Below are 21,069 nucleotides of genomic sequence, written 5' to 3'. Positions count from 1 at the left end.
TCCTTTGCCGTCCATAAGCTTTAATAGTGGCCTAATTTCCCTTTAAGGACTTAACAATTAATTAACCATAGCAATTTAGTACTTTAATAATTTAAATGCCACTTTCACATTTTAAGCGATATAACCATTCTTACAAATTAAGCACACAAACGGATAAATTAAATCATGAAATTTTCACACATGTTAATTCATATACTATAAGCACGAAAAATAATATTAAAATATATATATATTTTTTCTAACTCGGACTTGTGGTCCCGAAACCACTGTCCGACTAAGGTCTAAACCGGGCTGTTACAACTCTCTCCCCTTTAAGGATTTTCGTCCCCGAAAATCTTACCGGTGAATAAGTTTGGATAACGTTCTTTCATTGTATCTTCTGACTCCCAAGTTGCTTCTTCAACTCCGTGTTTATGCCAAAGTAGTTTGACTAACGTGATTTTCTTATTCCGTAAGTCTTTAACCTCACGAGCCAGAATGCTAATTGGTTCTTCTTCATATGACATATCAGACTTAATTTCAATCTCGGTCGGACTAATCACATGCGAAGGATCGGATCTGTATCTACGAAACATCGAAACATGGAATACATTGTGAATCTTTTCTAACTCAGATGGTAACAACAATTTATAAGCAACCGGCCCGATACGCTCTATAATCTCATATGGTCCAATGAATCTCGGACTTAATTTACCTTTGCGACCAAATCTGAGTATTTTCTTCCACGGTGAGACTTTCAAAAACACTTTGTCCCCGATCTGAAATTCTATATCTTTTCTTTTCTAATCCGCATAGGATTTCTGACGATTCGATGCTGATTTCAGACTGTCCCGAATCACTTTCACGTTCTGTTCAGTCTCTTTAATCAAATCAACGCCGTGTATCTTATTTTCACTGAGCTCGGTCCAATATAATGGTGTACGACATTTACGACCGTACAAAGCCTCGTAAGGTGCCATTTTCATACTAGATTGAAAACTATTATTATATACAAATTCAATCAAAGGTAAGTATCGTTCCCATGTACTTTCAAACTCGAGAATGCAGCACCTCAACATATCCTCAAGTATCTGAATGATTCGCTCAGATTGACCATCCGTTTGCGGATGGAAAGCTGTGCTAAAATGTAGTTTCGTACCTAAATCATCTTGTAATTTCTTCCAAAATCGCAATGTGAACCTCAGGTCTCTATCCGAAATAATAGAAATAGGTACACCATGCAACCTCACAATTTGTGAGACATACAATTCGACAAGTTTATCAAGCGAAAAATCAGTACGGACCGGAACAAAGTGAGCCGATTTTGTCAATCTATCAACAATAACCCAGATTGTATCTTTCTTGCTCGGTGTTAACGGTAAACCGGATACAAAATCCATCGTGACCCGGTCCCATTTCCACTCGGAAATCATAATCGGCTGAAGTAATCTAGACGGTACTTGATGCTCGGCTTTAACTTGCTGGCAAATTAAACAGACGGTACTTGATGCTCAGCTTTAACTTGCTGGCAAATTAAACATTTTAAAAAAAAGTCAAAAATGTCTCGTTTCATACCGTGCCACCAATAATGCTGTTTCAGATCGTTATACATTTTTGAACTACCCGGATGAACAGAAAATCGACTACTATGAGCTTCATTCAAGATCATTTGAATGAACTCTGAATTTTTCGGAACACATAGTCGATTTCTAAATCTCAAACAATCCTCAGCATCAACTAAAAACTCTGAATCAACTTTCAAATCACATTGGGCCCGTTTTGCAATTAAATCACTATCGACTTTTTGAGCTTCACAAATCTGTTGAACAAATAATGATTTTGCCTTCAACTCAGCTACTAGCGCACCATCATCAGACATTGCTATATACGCGTTCATTGCACACAGAGAAAACAGTGATTTTTGACTTAAAGCATCAGCCACAACATTAGCCTTTCCCGGATGATAGTCAATCACAAGCTCATAATCTTTTTAGCAACTCTAACCACCGTCGCTGTCTCAAATTTAGGTCCTTTTGAGTCATCAAATATTTCAGACTCTTGTGATCAGAGTAAACATGACATCTTTCACCGAATAAATAGTGGCGCCATATTTTCAAAGCAAAAACAATAGCGGCCAATTCGAGATCATGTGTCAGATAGTTCTTTTCGTGCGGCTTTAACTGTCTTGAGGCATAAGCTACAACTTTGCCTTCTTGCATCAAAACACAGCCCAAACCGTTCAAAGATGCATCACTAAAAATAAAAAATTCTTTACCCGATTCTGGTTGAACTAATACTGGAGCTTCAGTCAACAAGGCTTTCAACTGGTCGAAACTTTTTTGACACTTCTCTGACCACTCGAACTTAACATCTTTCTGCAATAGCTTCGTCATCGGAGTTGCAATCATAGAGAATCCTTTCACAAACCTTCTATAGTAACCAGCGAGCCCTAGAAAGCTTCAAACTTTAGAGACATTTCTCGGAGGTTTCCAATCAAGTATAGCTGACATTTTACTCGGATCAACCCGAATACCTGATGGTGATATAACATGGCCCAAGAAACTGACTTCGCGTAACCAAAACTCACATTTACTGAATTTTGCATACAACCGTTTATCTCGTAAAGTCTGTAACACAAGTCTCAAATGTTCGGCATGCTCTACCTCATCACGGGAGTAGATCAGAATATCATCTATGAATACTACCACAAACTGATCCAGATACTGTCTAAAAATCTGATTCATCAAATCCATGAAAACAGCAGGTGCATTAGTAAGTCCAAAAGGCATAACCAAGAACTCTTAATGTCCGTACCTCGTCCGGAAGGCTGTCTTTGGCATATCAGAGTCTTTAACTCGCAACTGATAGTAACCCGATCTCAAATCTATCTTTGAAAACACTGAAGCCCCTTTTAGCTGATCGAACAAGTCGTCAATACGTGGCAACAAATATTTATTTTTTATAGTCACCTTATTGAGCTGTCGGTAATCAATGCACATTTTCATCGTTCCATCTTTCTTTCTCATAAATAGAATTGGAGCACCCCAAGGAGAGAAACTCGGTCGTGCGAAACCTTTATCAGTCAACTCTTGTAACTGTGCTTTTAATTCTTTTAATTCGGTCGGTGCCATACGGTACGGAGCTATCGAAATTGGAGTCGTCCCCGGTATTAACTCAATACCAAACTCTACCTCTCGAGTAGGTGGCAAACCCGGCAATTCTTCAGGAAATACGTCTAAATACTCACTCACAACTGGCATGGATTTAATTTTCTTTTCGATCACTCTACTATCAAGAACATATGCAAGGTACGCTTCACAACCTTTTCTCACATACTTCTATGCCAACATCGAGGATATCACTGCTAGTAAACCATTCAGATCATTAGATTCAATCCGAATAATCTCGTCATTCAGGCACCTTAAATCGATAGTCTTTCTTTTGCAGTTAACCACAGCATCGCGTAAAGTCAACCAGTCCATACCCAGAATTATATCGAACTCGTCAAATGGTAACAACATCAAATCAGCTGGAAAACACAAATCTCGAATCATCAAGGGACAATTCTTACACACTTTGTCGACCAAAACACACCGGCCCAGGGGGTTTGATACTTTATTTACAAACTCAGTAGACTCAACAGGTAGAGTCTTACTGAATACTAAGGTCTAACACACATAAGAATGGGTCGAACCAGGATCAACCAACGTAATAACATTGGTATCATAAAGATTGAAAATACCAGTAATGACATCTGGGGATGAAGCCTCCTCACGTGCGCGAATGGCATAGGCTCTAGCAGGTGCGCATGCCTCAGATCTAATAGCTGTATCTTTAGTCCCCCTCTGACTAACACTCGTATTACCCACGTTTCTGGGTGGTCTAACTCTAGCTGCAGTGTTACCCGATCTCGTATTTTGTACTGAATTTTGATCTGCTAACTCTGGGCACTCACGAATGAAATGATCCCTCGATCCACATTTAAAATAGGCTCGATCATGCAATCTGCAACTGCCGGAATGTCGTTTACCGTAATGTTCACAGTCGGGTTGATTTGATCTGACATTACCCACACTCGCTACTGAAGTAGCTCTCGAGCTCACAGGTGGTCTTTCCCGATCCCGTCGTGAATACCCCGCAACAGTCTTTGAACGGCTTGTATCATCTCGAAACTTCCTTGAGGTCGACTGAAATGACTTACTAAAAGATCTTTTACGGGAATCTCTAGCTTCAAAGTCAGCTTTTCTCTTCTCTTTTCCGAGCTCCTCAGCTTTACAAGCTCGTTCAACAAGTACCACGAACTCTTTTATCTCAAGTATGCCAACTAACAGTTTAATATCTTCATTCAGCCCATCTTCAAATCTTTTACACATAATAGCTTCAGTTGAAACACACTCTCGGGCATACCTACTGAGTCTCACAAATTTTCGCTCATATTCTGTCACTGTCATCTGACCCTGTTTCAATTCAAGAAATTCCTTGCGTTTCTGATCAATGAATCTCTGGCTGATGTATTTCTTACGGAACTCAGTCTGAAAGAATTCCCAGGTCACTCGTTCTTTCGGAACCACCGATACTAGCGTATTCCACCAGTGATATGCAGTGTTCCGTAGTAAAGATATGACACATTTCAAGCACTCATCAGGGGTGCAAGATAACTCATCAAACACTCGAATAGTATTATCGAACCAGAATTCAGCTCGCCCAGCATCATCATCATCAGTGGCTCTGAACTCTTTGGCCCCGTGTTTTCTAATTTTATCAACAGGAGGCTTAAGTAATCTTATCGGATCACTCACTTGAGGTATAATAGGAACCGAAGATGGATTAATCGGGGGTGGAGATTGTTGTGCAGCTGGATTAGTCCAGATATATTGAGTAAACCAGTCGTTCATTATTTGGTAGAAGGCTTGTTTAGCCTCTCCCTCCTGGTTACTCGAGGCCGGTCTAGAATCTACCGGCTCTGTCCCTTGCACGGGAGCAGGCGCTATACTCTCAACATCATCAGCTACGGCTCGATTAGGATCCATTACTCCACGAAAACACATTTTTAGATGTCAGAAGTCATCACACTATCTCAGTATAAAATATGACATGTATAGCTAGACTCATACATGCTACGTTAGTCTTAGAATCGACTAAACCGTAGCTCTGATACCAATAAAATGTAACACCTCTAACTAATTTATATCATAAACACCACATCAAATTAAGATTAGTTCATAATCTAATATACATTATGTTCTTTTATACTCATTAGTCGATTTTTTTTACTAAACCGAATTTAAGCATGGAAATTAGGCCATTTTCGCATGGCCATTTATATACATAACCCAAAATCAAGCCTTTCAGTTATGCTATACATGCCATAAAATTTAATTCAATTTCAACGAAATACCGAAAGGAGTCGATAGTGTGATAGCCTTCTCTGACGATCCCCGAGCTCGTAACCAACTTTCAAAATCTATAAAACAAAGAATAATCATACACACAGTAAGCTTTCGCAGCTTAGTAAGTCATAAGCAACATTAATTATATGAACATTCACAATAAATCAAATAGCCAAATCAACCCAAACCTTAATTAAATATACATATATCACACTCACAAGTTTATATGTTACCAAAAATGTATAGCTAAATGCACAATTACACATAAACATATATAATTATCATTTTTAAATATTACAACTATATCAATAGGCCGAAAAACTTATGTTCAATTGTGATAACACATAATTTATTTCTCTCATAGCTTTAAGTCATCAATTCAAGTATACAACTTACCTTAATTTCATAACCTATCATGAAAACATACCTGAAACATTTAATTCGATTTCAGATTCTATCTTTATATCACATTTCCCGTTGAACTATTCAGAATTAATATAGATACTCGGATAATTCGTAAAGATCGTACAATGCCTACGTCCCAGACGAGGTATTGCATGTAATCAAATCTCGATGCCACTGTCCCAGACAGGGTCTTACACGTAAATCATATACGATGCCAATGTCCCAGACATGGTCTTACACGTAGATCTCAAATCAATGCCATCGTTCCAAACGTGGTCTTTCACAATATTGTATATCAAAATTTCTATGATTCATTAGGACTTTTAAATGTCGCAATTAAATCAAATTAAGCTCGAAACAGGTCATTCCATGCATAGTTAAAAATTCGGCAACAACTCATCAATTATATAGGACATTTAATTTATAAATTCATACTCAATATATATATTATTTCAGATAGTGTAAAATCATAAACAATGCAAGTCCCTAAATCAGCCTAATAGCATCACATTCGGACAATGTTGTTAGCCCAAAACGGATAGATTAATTAACACCAAATGGCAACATAACCACATCTAAATTAGACTGAAAAATCAATAAATTCGGACAGCTATTTTTATTAAATAAACGGCATAAATGGTAGTGCATTGCATAATGAATTTAACATAATCAGGCAACTTTAATTTAAGCTCCCTATCATTTAATTAGTGTATATAACATGTACAGACATTGCATTTACAGCTTGTTTCAATCATCTTTAAAAGAATGCATTAAATGTTGAAATTTATAGCATCCAGACAACAATTCTCATTTTTTTGACAGGGTTAACTTTTATAAATTAATATATATATTTTCTTATTTACAACAGCAGTAGACCAATTACACTAAATTTGCTGCACATTCAATACAACAATTGCATGATGAAGTAATAATCATTCTTGCAGCAGATTTTAATAGCTCTTGTTTGTTGATTCATTAAATATTTTTGTTCTTTTTCACTTCTAACTGTAGTATTTTGATAAATATATATATAACATGTATATTGAGCTACTAAATTCTGCTTAGCAGTATTTATATTCAAACATTATTTGCATGTAATAAATATATTTTAAACATAAAAATTTTACAAAATTTTTTTCGAAGAACTTACCTCGGACGAAGACGAACGAATCGGAAGACTATTCGACAACTTTTGATTTCCCTCGTTCCAAATTTGATTTCCTCTTTCCTTGATCTAAATCAATACAAATTTAACTCTTTTATTCACTAAAACATTCAATTCAATCCACATATTCATATTTAGGGCATTTTACAAATTAGCCCTTACATTTTCACGTTTTGATATTTAAATCCCTAATTCACAAAATTACAAAATACACATAATCTCATTTTACACATGCTAGGCCGATTGTTTATACTCTTCATATATGCTCATATGTTTCATTTGTTCCACATTTTAATCCCTCTATTTCATTTTCACATTCTAACCCAAAATACTCAATTTCATAAAAAGTCTAAACACAAAACATATTAATCTCATACCAAGCTTTCATAACTCATCAATTAACATCATTAAACCCACAAAATCATCAATGGAAAAACTTAAAAATCATCATCAAATCCTGAAATTGAGGCATGGGTTGAAGAGAACACATTGCAACGATCACAAAAACGTAGAAATTATAAAAAATCGAGCAAATTACATACCTAAATCAAAGCTTCAAAATGTGCCGAACCTAAACAACAACCATGGCTTCTTTTCTTCTTAACATTCGGCCATGCAAGAGATGAAATACTCCACTAACCTTTTAATTTGTTTTATTTATGTCATATTAATACATCATTTACAATTTTAACCTTAGTGATTTAATGTAAAAAAAACACATAATGGTTGTCCTTTTCCGTCCATAAGCTTTAATAGTGGCCTAATTTCCCTTTAAGGACTTAACAATTAATTAACCATAGCAATTTAGTACTTTAATAATTTAAATGCCACTTTCACATTTTAAGCGATATAACCATTCTTACAAATTAAGCACACAAACAGATAAATTAAATCATGAAATTTTCACACATGTTAATTCATATACTATAAGCACGAAAAATAATATTAAAATATATATATATTTTTCTAACTCGGACTTGTGGTCCCGAAACCACTATCCGACTAGGGTCTAAACCGGGCTGTTACAAGCTTGTAGTCTTTGAAAGTTGTTGGAACATTGGCAGCAGCAAAATAAGAGAACAGAGAGAACAGAACATGAAGCAAGGTGCAAGAAAAATTTTTACTTGCTCACAAATGTGCAGCAAGGGAGCTTATGGCTGATAGTTCATTCAGCTCATTCATTCAACTAGAAAAACAACATATTTATAGTCAAATACATCACCAAATACTACCTACTACCACTAATTAGCCTACTAACTTCATAAACATTGCTTGTACACATAAACAAGCCACCTAAACTAGTCATTCAACACCGAATGCATCAAGTTGTCATCAAGTTGTTCATTTTAAACTAGTTTAATTAACAAAGAAACTAAAGAGAAAACCTTGCTCTTACAGCAAGTATACGTGCTGCAGCATGTCATCAAGTTGCATGCACTTCAACCAAAACATGTAACAGCAGCATGGTTGGCCAGTTTCAACACTCTTCCTTGGACTCCATGCTGCAAATACTAGTCATTCATCAAGTTTTTTGAACTTGACAGCCCTTAGGTGCTTTGTTTCAAGCTGACCAATTCATTTTCAACCTTGCCTTCATTCACAAACAAATCTGACTTACACAATTGACTATCCCAGTCTTTTGTGCCAAAGATTTGTTCACCAAATGGAGTCTTCTCCTCATTCACAGCCTTGGTTGACAACACATCTTACCTTGTTTCTTTGTTCACTACAATCTTGCTTCTTCTTGCACAAACAGTTCGTGAGTATAGTTTGCTTGCCTTCATTTTGCCATTTTGGCTTGCAATTCGACAGGCTCACACTCTGCTTACTGTCTTCAATAGGCTTGCAACTATACAACACGCATTGAGCTTCCACATGTTGCTGAGCTCACAGCTTTGACAAACTCACATATTTGCATATTGTCTTCAACAGGTGTTTTCAACAGGCTCGCACTTTGCTAAGCTTGCAGCTTTGACATCTTGTTAAGCTTGCACATTTGGAAAGCTCACACCTTTCCTTGAAACTCCTCCTCCAGCTTATTCAAGCTTGTTTGGGGGTCTCATAAGTTTGAGCCGATGCTGTCTTCTCTAAAAGCAGTCCTTAATGACTTGCTTGTGCTTTGACAACTTCTTTCTTTTTAACAAGCAGCGGAAGCAAAATCAATGGCCCCTTAAGACTTAGGCTTATGATGCCATTTGTTGGAACATTGGCAGCAGTAAAATAAGAGAACAGAGAGAACAGAACATGAAGCAAGGTGCAAGAAAAATTTTTACTTGCCCACAAATGTGCAGCAAGGGAGCTTATGGCTGATAGCTCATTCAGCTCATTCATTCAACTAGAAAAACAACATATTTATAGTCAAATTCATCACCAAATACTACCTACTACCACTAATTAGCCTACTAACTTCATAAACATTGCTTGTACACATAAACAAGCCACCTAAACTAGTCATTCAACACCTAATGCATCAACTTGTTCATTTTAAACTAGTTTAATTAACAAAGAAACTAAAGAGAAAACCTTGCTGTTGCAGCAAGTATACGTGCTGCAGCATGTTATCAAGTTGAATGCACTTCAACCAAAACATGTAACAGCAGCATGGTTGGCCAATTTCAATAAAAGTATCAACAACTGTCTTTTATTACCATGCTATATGAAAGTTCTATAATGAGTTGGAATTGTGACTGCATGGAATTTTAATTTTCACTCCAGTTTTTTTTCTAAAAGTTGGTTCTTGATACTTGTTGGTCTAAGGTTTGCCGAAGCTCTACTTTTGCTGAAAGCTATGAAGAGCTTGTAGTTTTCAAAACTTAGAAGGCACTTAAGCATGTGGCTCTAGATTGCCTTTGTAACTAGTTTTCCTATAACAATGTGCTAGAAAGTGTTGTCGACACCCCAAACAAGTCATCCTTGAGTACATGTGTTAAAATCTTATGCTGTTTCATTTAACAGCTAATTTAGTCAAACCTGTAATGCCTCGGTGTACTCTACAAGTGTGGACTCTGAAACTTTTGAGCCGCACACTACTCCTATTGGGCCTTATAAGAGAAAGAGTGTCACTTCAGCAATAACTCCTAGAGCTGAAGTTGATGTCTATTGTGAGGAAACCCAAAGGAAAGCTGAAAATTCATTAGAAAACTCTAACGAAAATGCAGTCGAAGTAACAAAGCATAGGGACGTTTTTATTTTGTTTAGGTTTGACGATAGGGATCTCCCATTTAAACTAAAAGAAATAATAGCACCTGATCTGAGGTTACTTCGTTTATTAGAGGCTAGTCTTCCATCTTGGGCCCTTTTTCTTCAATCATATCCTGGCTTTTGCAATATTTATCGCCCATGGATGTGCCCTATGGCCAGAGCTCTATATATTTCAAAAATGTCCCTGTTCTTAAGGCAACTGCTTCTCGTTTACGTGGGCCACTTTTTGATTGGAAAGTAACTTGGGAGATGCTATCGACGATTAAGTACTTGGGAACTATGCTATTTCTGCACAACTTTGAGAAGGCTGTGCAGTGTTTGTGGACGGTTTTGCGTGCTATTCGATCATTTCTCTTTCCTTAATCTACCACTGGCAGGACTATTTATGAAATTTTTGGACTTCCTGTTTCCAGTTTGGAATATGTTCAGTGAAGCAATTGAAAGCTTCTTTTCGGTCATATGCATTGGGATTGGTTTTATTATATCTCTTGTTGGGGATCTCTTGGAGGTTGTATTGATGCCTATATGTTTTATTGGCTTAGTTCTCTGCAACATTAGTAGGTCATTAGATGATTGAAGTTCCATTGATTCAATATGTAAATTATATTCACTCTTCCTTTTTCATGGTACCGTAGCAACTTCTGTCCTGTATCCCATGTCTTTGATTCTCTGGGAAATTTTGTGTGTCCCGATACGCCTTGTCAAGATACATTGAATTACTGATTATACATTGAATTACTGATTGTAAAGTGCAGTACATCAGAGTATTTAATACAAGAATATCTCAACTACTAATGATAACTGCTAACAGATACTAACAACTTAACTGCTTTGGACTAACTAACTCTTATCCATAACATGGCTCCTAGTCTTTACGTTCCTTGCTCCTGCATGACACCGTCTCCTACAGAAACTACCCCGAGCTTTTTCCTGAATTTTTCAAACAACCCTACAGCCAAGGGTTTAGTCAATATGTCAGCAATCTGATCCTGTCCAGATACATGACCAACCTGCAGTGAACCATCCATCACTTTTTCTTTTACAAAGAACAAGTCCAATTCCACATGTTTAAACTTGGAATGCATGACTGGATTGTTTGCTACAGCAATAGCAGCTGTGCTATCACACCAAACCAGATTTTTCTTTGGAAGCAAAACACCCAATTCTGTCAACAACGACCGAATCCATGTTATTTCAGCAATGACATGAGCCAAGCTTCGATACTCATCTTCTGCAGTGGATCTTGACACCACTGGTTGTTTCTTGGAGCTCCAAGAGACTAAGTTTCCACCAAGAAAAACACAAAATCCAGAGGTAGACCGACGATCGTCAACATCGGAACCCTAACTCGCATCTGAGTATGCTTCAAGAATAAGCTTTGAGTGACGATTAAATTGTAAACCAACATCAAGTGTACCTTGTAGATACCTTAGAATGCGTTTCACAACCTTAAAATGAACATCTAAGGGTTTGTGCATATACTGGCACACTTTGTTAACTGAGAAAGCAATGTCTGGTCTGGTTATGACCACATATTGCAAAGCACTAACAATGCTTCTGAACAATTGCTCATCTTCCATTGAAGTCCCTTCATGAGCAGACAATCGGCAAGTTGTTATCATTGGAGTAGGAGAAGCCTTAGACTTGTCCATGGAAGCTTTTTGAAATAATTCCAAAATGTATTTCTTCTGACTCAATAAGACACAATGCCAAGTCGATGTGACTTTGATTCCCAGAAAATAGTTCAACTGACCCAAATCTTTCAACGAGAAATGAATATCCAAGGCTTTGACAAACTGATCAATAGCAACAGAGCCTATGCCTGTGATGATGATATCATCAACATAGACTAACACATAGAGGAGCTGCGAACCTGATCTTCGAATGAAAAGAGAGTTGTCGGCTTTGGAAGAGATAAACATTGACTTTAGCAAGAATTCCTTGAGCTTATGAAACCAGGCACGAGGGGCCTGTTTAAGGCCATAAAGCGCCTTTCGCAACCGACAAACAAGAGGACTACCATCCTTGGACTGTTGCTCAAACCCTGGCGGTTGCATCATGTAAATCTCCTCATGCAAATCCCCATTCAAAAAAGCATTGTTAATGTCAACTTGGTGCAGAGACCATCCATGAGACACTGCAAGAGACAAGACGGTTCGGATTGTTGTTGGCTTAACCACAGGACTGAAGGTCTACGAAAAATCAACACCAGCCTCTTGCAAATATCCTTTAACGACAAGTCGTCCTTTGTACCGAGCTATAGACCCATCTGCATGTCTCTTTAGTTTAAAAATCCATTTACACCCTACGGCACGGCGACCTTCAGGTAACTTAACAAGCTCCCACGTGTCGTTGGCTAACAACGTGTTATATTCCGTTTGTGCAGCGGCAGTCTAGGCCGGACTCTGAAATGCTTCCATGATATTGGACGGTTCTTTTTCAGTCAACACAGTGGTGAATAACTTTGGCTTATAAATACCATTTTTGGAACGGGTACATATCGGATGACGATTTACAGGAGCTTCCTGTACAGTAGAACTTGGCACAGTAGAAGCTGATGAGGTTCCCTCGGAACTGAACTCATCTGATGAGGGAATGGGAGTAGAAAAGTGTGGATTAGGCGAGGCCGGTGTAGGTATAGCTTCAAGAGGAACAGCAGGAACCTTAGATCTGGTGGAGGCAATATGAACAGGAGATTCAACTATGGGAATGGAAGTCTGTTGATGACAAGACTTGTCTTTAGCCACAACTTTTGACCGAGAAAAACCTTGTTGAAAAAGAAACCACGTCTCATCAAATGATACATGCCTTGACACTAAAACTTTACCATCATCAGTCAGGCACTTGTAGCCCTTTCGATTAAAGTAACTCCCAAGAAAAACACACTGTTGAGAATGAAACTGAAGTTTATGCTGCTGAAACGGTCTTAGGTATGGATAGCATGCACTCCCAAACACCTTGAGTTGAGAATAATCAGGTTGCTCCTTGTATAGCCTTTCATATGGAGTTTGTTGTTGCAGAACAGACGTTGGTAATCTGTTGATAAGATGCACAGCATGAGACAATGCTGACGACCAATGTTCTAAGGGCATAGACGCTCGAGCAAGTAGTGTCAGTCCCATTTCAACGACATGGCGATGTTTTCGTTCAACTACTCCGTTCTGTTCAGAGGTGTATGGACACGTAACTCGATGCTGAATTCCCAGTTGAGAGAAAGCTTTTGATAATGATCTATATTCACCACCCCAATCTGTCTGCACCATTTTAATAGACAATCCAAATTGAACTTGCACCAACTTGTGAAAATTAAGAAAACATTGAAATACATCTGATTTTGATTTAAGAAAATATAGCGATGTATACCGACTATACATATCTACAAATGAAACATAGTAGGAAAAGCCATTGGAGACCACTTGAGAAGGTCCCCACACATCAGATGTTACTAATTCAAATGGAGAAGAATACACAATTTGTGAACGCTTGAAAGGCAGCTTGTGAGACTTGCCGAGCTTACAAGGAATGCACACTGACTGTAAACTTTTATGATTGAACGAAACACCATACGACTTCAAGACACAAGCAAGTGTTGCAGGACAATGGTGGCCAAGTCTGTTGTGCCAAAGTGAAACAGAAGAGGAAGACTGAACATTGTAAAGACGAGGAGAGCTAATACTTTGAGGAGAAACACCCATCTTGGAAGTGAATCCAGACAAGTTATCAATCGGATTCTAGGGTCCTTCAATTATCCAAAATTCATTATTTTTCTAAGCATGATACAATTAAGCTTAGTGAACAGAATTTTCTTTTGTGGAAACATCAGTTGCTATTGATCTTGGAAGGGTATGGGCTTGAAGGATTTATTTTAGGCACCACACTTCCTCCTCTGGCATTCATAACGGGTTCTGATGGTCAACTGGTAGCAAATCCTGCGTTTCTGGCTCATAACAAACAGGATAAGTTTCTTGCCTCATGGCTTTTATCCACCATTTCTGATGAGGTATTAGTTCATTTAACAGCAACTAAAACCAGCTCTGAGATTTGGATGACTGTTGATAAACGTCTTGGTGCTAAATCAAAAATCAAGCTTTCCAACATACAACATGCGTTATACTCAATCAAGAAAGCCGATCTTTCTGTTAAAGATTATCTTTCCAAAGTCAAGAGTTTAAGTGACAGTTTGACAGCTGATGGGAGTTTTGTTTCTGAACAAGAACAGGTTAGTGTGATTGTGGCTGGTCTTCCAATTGAGTTTGAGTCCATTCGTGCTTTAGCAACTGCCACACCGATGAGCCTTAAGGTGGTTACTGAAATGCTTCTTGATTTTGAAGCACGGCAGTTGGCTTTGTTAACTGATGCGCCTTTGCAAGCTAATCTAGTCTCTAGCTCGCAGGAAGAAAGTCAAGATACCTTGCGGTTTGGTTCTGACTCTCAACGAGGTACTGGGCGTGGACATAGGGGTCATACTCGTGGATGGTCTCGAGGACGCACACGTGGTCCAGGTCGAGGGTGGTCTCGTTCCAAACCACAGTGTCAGCTATGTGGGAAGATAGGACATTTGGTGCACACGTGTTATCATCGGTTTGATGAACATTATTCTGGACCTGAGTTGAACTCGTCTGCCTCAGTCAATTATCATAGCTGCGGTGATGCTTATTTGTCCTGTTGTTCATCGCAAAACTGTTGTAGCTCACATGCGCCACCTTTAGTAACTACTCAAACATGGTACCTAGATTCTGGTGCTACTAATCATATCACACCAACTATGGCTGGACTTCAAAATGTTTCTACCTACACAGGTACCGGTAAAGTCTCCATGGGTAATGGTGAGTCCGTTTCCATTTCTAATATAGGTTGTTCAACCTTGGTAACTGGTTCTCGTTTATTACACCTCCGAAATGTTCTACATGTTCCAACTGTGTGTAAAAATTTGATCTCAGTAGGGCAATTTGCTCGTGATAATGCAGTTGACTTTGAGTTTCATCATCTTCTGTGTTTTGTGAAGGATATTCAGACAGGGAGGATTCTTGTGGAGGGCCGCATGCATAATGGGTTATATCGGTTTGACTTGTCTGGATCCACTTCCAAGATGGGTGTTTCTCCTCAAAGTCCTAGCTCTCCTCGTCTTTACAATGTTCAGTCTTCCTCTTCTGTTTCACTTTGGCACAACAGACTTGGCCACCCTTGTCCTGCAACACTTGCTTGTGTCTTAAAGTCGTGTGGTGTTTCATTCAATCATAAAAGTTTACAGTCAGTGTGCATTCCTTGTAAGCTCGGCAAGTCTCACAAGCTGCCTTTCAAGCGTTCACAAACTGTGTATTCTTCTCCATTTGAATTAGTAACATCTGATGTGTGGGGACCTTCTCAAGTGGTCTCCAATGGCTTTTCCTACTATGTTTCATTTGTAGATATGTATAGTCGGTATACATCGCTATATTTTCTTAAATCAAAATCAGATGTATTTCAATGTTTTCTTAATTTTCACAAGTTGGTGCAAGTTCAATTTGGATTGTCTATTAAAATGGTGCAGACAGATTGGGGTGGTGAATATAGATCATTATCAAAAGCTTTCTCTCAACTGGGAATTCAGCATCGAGTTACGTGTCCATACACCTCTGAACAGAACGGAGTACTTGAACGGAAACATCGCCATGTCGTTGAAATGGGACTGACACTACTTGCTCGAGCGTCTATGCCCTTAGAACATTGGTCGTCAGCATTGTCTCATGCTGTGCATCTTATCAACAGATTACCAACGCCTGTTCTGCAACAACAAACTCCATATGAAAGGCTATACAAGGAGTAACCTGATTATTCTCAACTCAAGGTGTTTGGGAGTGCATGCTATCCATACCTAAGACCGTTTCAGCAGCATAAACTTTAGTTTCGTTCTCAACAGTGTGTTTTTCTTGGGAGTTGCTTTAATCGAAAGGGCTACAAGTGCCTGACTGATGATGGTAAAGTTTTGGTGTCAAGGCATGTATCATTTGATGAGACGTGGTTTCCTTTTCAACATGGTTTTTCTCGGTCAAAAGTTGTGGCTAAGGACAAGTCTTGTCATCAACAGACTTCCATTCCCATAGTTGAATCTCCTGTTCATATTGCCTCCACTAGATCTGAGGTTCCTGCAGTTCCTCTTGAAGCTATACCTACACCAGCCTCGCCTAATCCACACTTTTCTACTCCCATTTTCTCATCAGACGAGTTCGGTTCTGAGGGAACCTCATCAGCGTCTATTGTGCCAAGTTCTACTGTACAGGAAGCTCCTGTAAATCGTCATCCGATGTGCACCCGTTCCAAAAATGGTATTTATAAGCCAAATTTGTTCACCACTGTGTTGACTGAAAAAGAACCGTCCAATATCATGGAAGCATTTCAGAGTCCGGCCTGGACTGCCGCTGCACAAACGGAATATGACGCGTTGTTAGCCAACAACACGTGGGAGCTTGTTAAGTTACCTGAAGGTCGCCGTGCCGTGGGGTGTAAATGGATTTTTAAACTAAAGAGACATGCAGATGGGTCTATAGCTCGGTACAAAGGACGGCTTGTCGTTAAAGGATATTTGCAAGAGGCTAGTGTTGATTTTTGGCAGACCTTCAGTCCTGTGGTTAAGCCAACAACAATCCGAACCGTCTTGTCTCTTGCAGTGTCTCATTGATGGTCTCTGCGCCAAGTTGACATTAACAATGCTTTTTTGAATGGGGACTTGCATGAGGAGATTTACATGATGCAACCGCCGGGGTTTGAGCAACAGTCCAAGGATGGTAGTCCTCTTGTTTGCCGGTTGCGAAAGGCGCTTTATGGCCTTAAACAGGCCCCTCGTGCCTGGTTTCATAAGCTCAAGGAATTCTTGCTAAAGTCAACGTTTATCTCTTCCAAAGCCGACAACTCTCTTTTCATAACATGCCTGGTCCATGCAATAGCCAGTTTTCTGGCTTATGTGTGTGGCTTCATCTATGATGTTGTTGGAAACATATTGCTGTCTTTAAGTGGCATAATTCAGCTTGCTTCAGCTTCTGAAGCCACAGTGAGCAGTGCTAATGAAGTTTCAATGTGGCGCACACTCTAGAATGACCTTTTTTCCCAGGTTGGAAGACATTATTGTAACTTGATAAATATGTATTTCTTTATGTTTCTTTTACTTATTTCTCTTTTTTTTCCGTGATCTTTTCAGTTATTCCGTGCTCTCAGAAGTATATTACATGGTTTTGTTGCCTTTTTCACAGCCTGCAACAGACATCGCCTAAGGTGTCACATTTTAACTGCCCCAATAATTTTTTGTCATATAATTAATTTTGGTCTTGGTGCATTCCATCTTATAGAGTTAACTACAGAGACAGACACATGCGGTTACATACAATGATGCCACATTAAAATGCAAGCATTGGCCTTATTTCCTCCAATGATTTCTCTACTTCTCAAATGATGTTTGCGACTAAAATTTAGTAGTCATTACGCAAAGTTTCGTGAAGTTGGGTTTTTATCTTTGTATCCATCCTGTTTAGCTCAGGATGTATATGATTGTTGATACTTGCCTATGGGGGAATGGTTTTATCAAGTAAGAAGTATGGAGTTGAATTACCCCAAGACATGAGTAGAAACAAGTCACAATTTATTTTACTTAATAATGGCTTTCTTAATAATGAAGTCCACATCAGCATTTAGTCATAACATCTATTAGTTTTTACTTATTTGCACCAATATTGAACTTACAAGAATCAAATTATTTAGTTCTATAGTACAAGGATTAAACTGTTTTACCAGTGGACGTTTACAATCCTTAAAAATACCCTGCAGACGGACCTACTTTTGACCCTTGAATGTCAGATTCTTCAAGTTTACAGTTTGTTTTTTTTTTAGTAAGCTTATATCTTGCATGATGTTTTTGGTGCAATGGTGTACAGCATTTATAATCATGCACAGGGTTTTATTCGAGGACGAATTCGTGGAGTCCGAAGATCACAACCCTCAAATCCTGGACATAACAAATCAACAGATGGAAATCGATATCCAGTAAGCAAGCATATGCTTGATCCATTTTTTAGTCCAGGCCTCCAGGGCTCTCATGTGTACGTGATGTTTTGCATTCATATGGCAGACATGATTATTTTAGTGGAGACTAGAAATTCACTAGGTCATGGTGTGCAACTCCTTAAGCTGATTTCTTTTAATTCTGGAAATTTGCAGTCAGAACTGAGCACGAGGCTGAAGTAATTCGAGTGTTACCACACTGTGAGTATTGAGTTTAAAAGAGGCAATGATCTTCTAACTTGCATAACCGAAGCGAACTCGAGCAGTTCGATACAGAGTCAATATCTTTAGGATCCTAAGAGGAGAAAACATAGAAATTATAGGTTAGAGGAACTAATTTCATTCTTTTATTGTTTTGTGTCTCGGAGTTGCCTATTTTCCTTCTCTTTATTTTCATTAACCGAGCTTCTTCTTCTTTCTTCTTTACCCATAGTATCCAAATGGTCAGCTTTCTTTTTTGATAGTTAGCTTCTGGTTTGTAAATATTATGTAAAACTTTACATGTACATTTGTCAACAAGTTAACCATACTTTTACGAGTACTGATAAAATTTTCGATTTTGTTCTGGCATTTGTTGGATTGACAAGTTTACACACGCACTACAAATAATTGAAATACACTGCCTTTTTAAAATTTATATAATATATACGTGATTTCGTGGAATAAGGATGATGATGCTTTGATGACTGTCACGTACGTACATGTTGAAGAATGTAATAAAGGTGTGTGCCAAAAAAAGTATAATACTGTTACGAGAAAATAAAATAAAAGGTGTTTTTTATTTCATTTTTCAAAAAAATGGTGTGTTTCATTCTGCAGTTCAAACGACTATTAAAAGAAAAGGAATTAGCCTCAATTCAGCTTGACCGAACCTTATGCACCTTCATATTAAGAGGCCAGATTTTACTGGCTTAAGTAAAAACATTCTGCCATTTCCATAACCTCCATCACGGAATTGAAAAAACTATGGACCAACTCCAATCGCCCACCATCCTGTCCCTGGAATTAACCAAATTATTAATCCACCAATTCGCATCAGTCGAAGAAGAAAGATGGAAAACTCCTCCAAACTTCCCAGAGTACCCAACAATCACGGAGAATATAATGGGGAGTGTCTTCTCTTACACATCATCACTCAGACTTTGTTAACTTTCTTGTCTTTCGATTTGTATTCGTCATTAACCGATCACACCAAGCAAGCTAGATAAAAATTCTAATCTATTGGAAATTTTGACGGAAAATTAAAATTTTTTAAAATTGAGCTGTTGTGGCGTTTATAATAATAATTTCTTTACTAAATTCGTACCTGTTTTGGAATAAGTGGTCTAAATTGTTTCCTAGCTTTCTACCAACTTGATCTTCTCTATTATTCTCAAACTCAACTTGCTTAGCGTGTGAGTTCTAAATTCTTGAACCGATAAATATAATGAAAACTTTATTGATATTCTAGTAGGGAAAATCAATTTTTCTCTATGTACTAGAAATCGAAATAAAACTCTCTCATGAATAGAATTTATTTATGAAATAAATCTTCCTAAAAATTGATAGAGTAACAACAGGTAGCAAGTTGTTTATTTGACCTAACCCATAATCTCTATTGATAGAGAAAATCACAAAACCTTAATTGAACAAGAAAAAAAATAAAAAATAATATTTTAATAGAAAACATATAGTCTTACTAGGGTTAATTGGGGTGGGTCGCCCATTTCATCTTAGAACTTTATGTGCCGTCTATCTCATGTATTGTGAGTCTATTGGGCTTTTTCCATGTATTATATATAATTATATATTTCTCTTTTGTCTTTTAAACCAACCCATATAATCTAACCAACCAATAATTTATTTTCTATTTTTAAATCAACTTTATCATACTAGAATCTGAGTAAATGAGTTTAATTGTTTCGTTCAACAAAATTATGATAACTAATTAATTTAACTTTCACTTCAAAATTCAATCATTTAATTATAATCAATTAAATAATAGTTCAAAGAAATTAATTTAATCTCTAAGTCATTTCTTACTCATAGGTAGAAAATGCATTCACTGTAGATAGTGGTACATGCGATCTATTTTTCTAATATGTCGTTTTTATTTATTCATCATATTGATTCAAAATGCAAACTATCAAGGGCTGTACTAAGCTAGTGGAGGGGGACAATTGGACATATAAAATTAGAGCTTAAATAATTTTAATTATGTTTCAACTCTTCATCTGTTAATTACAATATTATTTAATCATGGAGTTAATCCAATAGAAGTATCATAATTGAACTCTCCCTATTATATACCATTACGGAAGTAAATTAATTGATGCTCTGTCCAATAATAACATTGTCATAAGCATTTTGTTACATTCATAGGATATCATTAATATCCTTGGGTTAAGTCTGCTCATTCAATATAATCTTATTTTATCTCATGGAAATCATTATGTCTTCCTTTAGTAAAAGTTAATTACTAACAAATAGCAATTAAATCATTTGCTCTAAACAAATGACCCATGACCACGTTAATTTCTATCTATCATTTAACGTCAATAAGAAGATATCAGTTACCCTTTATTGGGCTATAAATTCTACTATTGTAAATGAAATTATGTCATGCAGAAGTTGTATACCCAACGTCTAAACTTTCGACTCTTTAGTTATTTGAACTCAAGCTTTTAATACATCAAAATATACGAGTTACGCACATATAGTCAGTCACATATTCAGGATTAAGGTAAATCATGTTATGAACGTTACAAGTGAATTAATTCATAAACGGATCTAATATTAATTCAACTTGGGTCTTGTTCGATGTATTATCAATATAGACAATTACAAAGAGTCCCTCACTCCAATACCCAAGATAATGTATATTCCCAATTGGAATTAATAGATGACATAATAATCCTT

The 21,069-nt window shown here is 37.4% G+C and overlaps 1 long non-coding RNA gene across 2 annotated transcripts; it reads left to right on the top strand.

Moving 5' to 3' along the window:
• The first annotated feature begins 16,166 nt into the window (after positions 1-16,166).
• On the top strand, positions 16,167-18,717 carry LOC107912632 (uncharacterized). Of its 2 annotated transcripts, XR_005921166.1 has the most exons (4): positions 16,169-17,227; positions 17,315-17,388; positions 18,045-18,209; positions 18,328-18,717. It is a non-coding gene; the product is annotated as an uncharacterized lncRNA (long non-coding RNA). The 2 variants fall into 2 exon arrangements; XR_001688225.2 differs by having other exon boundaries at positions 16,167-17,227; positions 17,315-18,209.
• Positions 18,718-21,069: the final 2,352 nt, after the last annotated feature.

Source organism: Gossypium hirsutum, chromosome D11 (genome assembly GCF_007990345.1).
Source record: "Gossypium hirsutum isolate 1008001.06 chromosome D11, Gossypium_hirsutum_v2.1, whole genome shotgun sequence".
Classification (NCBI taxonomy): Eukaryota; Viridiplantae; Streptophyta; class Magnoliopsida; order Malvales; family Malvaceae; genus Gossypium; species Gossypium hirsutum.
Note: the sequence above shows the minus strand (reverse complement) of the source record. Positions and strands in the feature narration are given on the sequence as shown.